Genomic DNA, 6,746 nt, shown 5'->3' with positions numbered 1-6,746 from the left:
CCGACCCATCGGCCCTCGCCTCCCTCCTCTGCTTCCTCCCCTCCCAACCTCGGCCGTCGTCGGGCCTGCCTCCTTGCCCTGCACGCTCTGTAAACCACCCCCCTCTCTCTCTCTGCTAGCTAGGGTTAATTTACTTAGGTTTTAGTTATGTTAATTAGGTTATCTATTTAGTTATGAATTTAGGTAGGTTTCAAAATTTGCTGAATTTATATGCAAATTTGAACTGGACATGTGATATGTGGATATGTCATGTTTTGGACATGTCATGTTTTGGTAAATGATCTGAGTTGCCTATGTTACGCCGGAATGTTGATTCATTTCTGTTCCGGTGAATTTCAGGCGCTCGATATGTCCATTTTTTAGCAAAGGTCATGCCAAAATTTCCCGTGAATAAAGGCATGATTTGTGCTACATAGTTGGCATATCGAGTGCTGGCACATAGATTTCTTTTTTATCTCATTTCTCATTTATTCATACTTTTAGAAATAAATGAGGACACTTAATCATAGGAAACATGTCGAACAACGAAGAAACTGGGCCTTCTGAACAAGATGCTGACGAGATAGATTATGAGGGTGAACAAAACTACCTCGACTTTTTGACTGCTAAGCAAGGTTTGCAGGTCCGCCTCCATGATGGTACTGACGCCGACACCGACACCGATGGCAGCGCCGAGACCGATGGGGAAGGTACCGCCGGGGAAGATACCGGCGCCGATGCCGGTACCGAAAAGAGGCATAAGAAGCAGAGGATACAAAAACCTAACAAACTAGGGATTGGACGACTTGTGACCACAAAGATGGCACTTGGCAAGTTTGAGCCGTTAGAGCCGGAAGAACCTTGCAAGTGCTATGGGAACCAAGTAGGATGCATCCTACGGGAATGCGTGAGCATCAATGACGATGACTTAAGGAGTAAAGAACATTTGACGCAGTTGCTCCTAACGAAGTTGCACAAGAGATTCAAGTTCCCCGATCGGGATGATAACATAGAACAACCGTGGGATGATCCGAAGATGAAAAAGATTAACAATCACGCCATGGGCATGTTCAGCAATGATTTGGCCTCCTGGAAATCGAGGGTGAAACGAGCTATTAAGGCTGAGGAACCCCTGTCCAAGATTTTGGAGGAAAATCCGACACTTGCGGAAGAGGAGTTCGAAAAGTTCAAGGACACTTGCGCTGCCGAGGACGCCAAGGCTAAGGCTGCGAAATTCAAGAGCCTTCAGCAAAGGAACACGGGGAAGCATCGCCTCGGAAGCCGTGGCTACCTCAGTAAAAGGCCCATATGGGATAAGGAGGACGTGGAACATGAGGCCGCGGGTCTCCCAGACCCCTTCGTGAAGTTCACCAACCCCTTGGAGCATGACTTCATCAGGGCCTGCTACAAGTGGGACAAGGAGAAAAAGGTTTTTTACACGGACAAGATCACCAAGAAATTGATTAGACTATTGGATAAGCAACACCAGCTTGCAGCCGAAAACCCTACTTCTCCGATGAGGCCCAAGTGGGACACCCCTCTCAACCGGGCCTTGAACGAACTTAAGGGACTCCCTTTGGGCCAGCGGCCGCAATATGGTCGTGTGCACGGCGCTGGAGATGGCGCCACGTGGAAGGTGTTTTACAACGAGGGCCCGGAGGCCAAGAAGCAGAAAAAGAAGTTTAGTCAGGCGGACATCAACGCGAAGGTGAAGCTTGCGGTCGAGAAAAAAGCAGCTGAGGACGCGAAAAAAGCAGCCGAGGACAAATATGAGTTGCTACAACAGGCAGTCAATGCAGCTGTAACTGCCTGCAGAAATGATTTTGCTACTAACTTGGTTCCAGTTATCATCAACTGGACGAAGGAAAATCCAGACAAGACGGTACATGATTTCCCGTTGCCCAGTTTCATCGGGAGCAACTCCATGAACAACAACACCATCGCACCATCACTTGCTCACGCAACTGGGCCTCCTCTCGCAGCCGCTCCCGCTCATAGCAGCCCATCCTCAGTCTCTGGCGCGCTTGGTGGGGCTTCATCTTTGGTTGAGCTCGACGCCGTCACGGTAATTACATGTCGCACCAACATATATATATATATATATATATATATATATATATATATATATAATATTCCATTTTTGTTGCCTTTCGGATGTTTTACGCCACAGACATATGTGTTTGCAGGCGAAAGAAACCCCGTGCACCATACTCTACTTGATTAAAGGCCAGAAGGTGGACGTGGGAAAGGGGATGATAATGGACCCCTTGCAACCCACGTTCCACAACCAGCCGATCCCTGCTGGGCACTTCAGGGTTAGCTTGTCTAGTGTGAAATCGGGGCACGAGGATTTGCCTCCTCCAGTACAGCATGTGGGAGCGGACGACGAGACCCCGCCGTGGATTGGAAGCTGCAAGGGTTGGGTGCTGCTATGGCCGAAGAATCTTATTCGTCTAGAGCCGGCCGAGAGCACATCAATAACCACACATCAACAAGCATGTGCGGAGGCCACCACCCCGCCTACGCAATTACCAGCTCCTGTAGTGCCGGGTGAGAGCGGCGGACGACATGATGAAGGGGGTGCAATAGTGCTGGCTGATGTAATTTGTCCTGTAGAACAGAGAATGGATGATGAGACGGAGGTTGACCCTATGGATTTCCTCAATACAAACGTGTATGACTGTGACATAGAATTGATGAGTCAACCATATGACGAATCGGGCTATCAGCTTGCTAATGAGGATATGGATGATATGCCCGGGCAGGAAGGTCGTAGCAGGGATTGCAAAAAGTCTCTCTTCATGAAATCCTCACAGGACACGCCTGAAGATGCTGCCTCAACACAGGCTCAACTATCCCAGCGCGAGGGTCGTACAGTACTTAGCCCGGGAACACTAGGGCAGGGGTTAAGGAAAGGTCTAGAAGGTGTGCCCAAGAAAAAGGAGAGAAAGAGATCGGGGAAGATAGCTGCCTCCAAACAAGCCAGAGCACATAGCAGCCAAACGATGCATTCTGAAGAGCGTGTACCCGTGAAAGGTGCGGCCATGTTCGATCTCACGGGCGAGCCGATGCTACCGCCGAAAGCACTGGAGGCACTATCAGGGGATCTCAGGAGACTGCACGACCATGTGTTGTCGACTGAGAAAAGCCTACTAGCCTCAATGGATCCAGGATATCCAACATACGCGGCTCGTGTGCCTGAGGGGAAGTGCTACGTCGAGACACAGCCCGCGGAGGTGTTCTTCCTGCGGTTTGACCATATCTTTGAGATGTTTCTGACAAGGCGGCTTGATTTTACAATCGTCTGCCTTTTTGCGCTACATATGAGCTCTGTCATGAACAGTGAAGAAGTCCCGCAAATCTGTGTGGCGGATCCGTACTACATGCACGAGTGTTTCTTGAGTCTCGGCGACTTTGAGCGTGAAACTGCTAGGGACTACCTCCAAAACTTCATGGTACAGAATAAGGACCGGGAAATTGTCCTCGTGCCTTATCATCCAAAGTCAGTCAGTTTCGAACAACCCTTTCATACATTTCAATCATTCCTTCTCTCTCTATGGGGAATAATTTGAGGTGTCTTTTCCCCGTAGCAACGGGCGCGCCGTCCTTATCGTTCTTTATCCGCAAGTCTCCCATGCCGTGTATTTTGACCCTTCTAGAGACTACGAGAAAAAATACTACACCCACATAATGAATATTCTAGATGATGCTCTCCAAGGCTTCAGCTTTAGAGGTGGCCACATGCAGATCAGGAAACAAAGGAACAAGAAGATGGGTTTCGCGCATAAAACTAACTTCTCCTGCATCCAAGTCCCAAAACCAAGCAAGAACGATGGATTGTACATCCTCCATCTCATGAATCAGTTCAACACGGATCACCAAAAGCTTCGCATGAGAAGCAGAAATGATGATCATATCCACAAGTGGCTAGAATCTCATGGAGAAGCGGATTATAAACTTAGAGATGAATTCTTTCGCATCCAAAGCGGCATTGCGACGATCATCATGAAAGAAGTCGTTGATGAGAAGGGGATGTTCCACCACGGCCCTATATCGCGAGCTGACGTCCGAACTCGCATAGGCATGCAACATCTAGACCTCACGCCGTTCAAGAAGCTAGGGTCCATCCTCGATGATATGGAAGGATGGAACTTCTAGTGATTTATGATGCCGATGATGATGAGATGTGTCGGTTGAACTTGTATACTATTTGTAGTGATGCAACTTTGTGATGTCCATGATCCCTGCCGAACTTGCGTAACGCTACTTTGTTAGTTTGCGTACGATGACCTGCGTACCTCTAGTTAATTAATTTGCGTACTGTATGTTGCATCTAGTTGCTAACCCTTTCTTTTTCGGTGTTCTCTAGTATATTTTGTTGCATATATATGATTGTACATCCTCTTCATGAACATGCATCTCTAACAGGTACCTAGTTTCTTGATGGCGAGATGGAACTGCTATGTCGTGTACAAAGGGAAGATTCCGGGGGTGTACAACAAGTGGCATGAGTGTCAGGCGCAAGTGAATGGGTTCTCGGATGCCAGCCATAAAGGCTTCAAAAGCAGACAAGAAGGAGAAGCTAGTTACTTGAGGTTCATGCTAGCGCGAGAGAGGACTCGTAACCGCCATCTCATGTACTGCATAGTTCCGCTCTCACTCATAGTGATAGCTCTTCTCGCGTATACCTTTGTTTATATGGATGATGTTGTAGTTGCAAGTATCCAAGACTTGCATGTATCGCTATTTTCGAGATGATGACAAGATACCACTTTGTGTTGGATGATGATTATGACGAGACTATTTGTATGTATATGCTATGATTACATTTGTGGTCTCACAGGCATTTGTATGTGTATCATGATGACGTTTGTATGTGCTAAAGATTCTTCTATAAAGCCTGTTCAAATACAAAACAAATATGCCGAAAAAAAACAAAAAACTACTAAAATTAGCAGCAGCGAGTGGAGAAAAGTTAGTAGCAGCGCGGTTGTAGCAGTAGCGCGCACAGGGGAAGCGCACTATAGCTATTAGCAGCAGCGAGGTTCCTTTAAGCGCGCTGCTGCAACACTTGTGTAGCAGTAGCGCGGGTGGACCAGCGCTACTGCTATACGTTAGCTGTAGCGCCTTATTGGTAGCACGGGTACCCGCGCTGCTGATAGGCCTAAAACCCGCGCTGCTGCTAGCCTTTTCCCTAGTAGTGATGGTATGATATGCAGGATGCGGTATGCGATGCATATGCATGATTGGGAAAGGAATGATTGAACCTGGCCTTAACTTGGAAATCCAAGAGTGCCATTGGAAAGGGGAGATGATTTCGGTTGAAATCGATATAAAGAACACCGGAATCGGATGCACGGTTTGAAAATGGCAAGCAAAACAAATATGGCACCAGCGCATGCGGGACGGTGCGGGGGGGGGGGCGGTGAGAGCGCATCGGACGCAGCCGGAGCGCGTCAACCGTGGGCGAGATCGACGGGGACCGCGGCGACAAGCGCGAGCCCGCGAGGGAGAGGGAGGGATCGAGGGGGGCTCATTGGGGCCGTAGGGGGAATGGTAGCGGGCTCGACGGAGGTCGGGGAGGTCCGACGAGGAGGGGGTCGAGGTGGCGTTCCGACGACGGCGGGGTCGAGGCAGGGGAGCTCCGGTGAGGTTGCCCCGACAAACGGCGACGGCGGGGAGGTCCTCCAAGCGGTGGCGATGCGACAAACTAAGCATACACCCATCACTACAGAGCATGGCATGACAAACTAAGCATACACCCATCAAGAAGACATGGCAAGAACAACAACATAGGATGCACGGATCAATAACAATATCCTTGGCAAAATCGCTAACAAGTCAACAATCTGTCAGGATTCACGAAATAGCAAAAGTAGAGCTCGATTGACTCAAGCTAGGTTGCTCCATAATTGCAAACAAATACATGGATGGATAGAGCACTACAAGATTAACAAATCATCCTTACTAATCACCCTCAAAAGAGGCACGGATCACTTGGAAACAACATGAACATATGGCATACTGACAAAAATCAGGACAAGGACTTAGAGAATTTCTAAGTCCCTGAAATCAGCATTAACGAATGCACTACTTTGCAAGCTTGTGCTAGTCACCACACATATCACAAAAATATATGGATATCACCTCTGTAAAGATGGCATGGCATATAACAAAACTCATGTAGAGCTCAGGAGCATATCATGCACACAATAATCATGGCAAAAATGACAAATAGCTATTTGGTGCAGCAGATCTGACAATTAACTCAAATAGCTCTCTTCCAACAGTATTTAGGGCATCAGGATGAGCTCAAATAAAAATGATGCAGTGAGATGAAATGATGTGCTCTCTGAGACGAACATTTTGATATGCTACACGCGCAAAACAGAGCCACGGATGATGAATTACGACATGATGAACATGGGCATTTGAAACTGGAAAACTCAGGGACTCAGAAGAAATTACCACCTCCAGATCTAGGGTTTGGGCAGCGCGCGAACCGAGGCGGCGGCGGATCTCGCCGGATCTGCGCCGAAGAAGGCAGGGCGACGGCGGGAGCTCCGGGCAGAGGAGGAGCACGCCGGATCTGGGCGGCGCCGGCCCAGACCGGACGAAGGTGAGACAGGGCGGCTCCGGATAGTCCTGGCGGCGGCGTGGCGAGGGCATGGCCACGGCGCTCCGGCGAAACGGCGGGAGCGGCTCCGGCGGAGCTCGTCGCCGGCGGGAGGTGGGTGAAGGCGGCGGCGGCGAAGCGCGCCGTGGCG

The sequence above is a fragment of the Triticum dicoccoides genome, chromosome 1A (assembly GCF_002162155.2).
Source record: "Triticum dicoccoides isolate Atlit2015 ecotype Zavitan chromosome 1A, WEW_v2.0, whole genome shotgun sequence".
Lineage (NCBI taxonomy): Eukaryota > Viridiplantae > Streptophyta > Magnoliopsida > Poales > Poaceae > Triticum > Triticum dicoccoides.
This window is presented reverse-complemented; position numbering follows the sequence as displayed.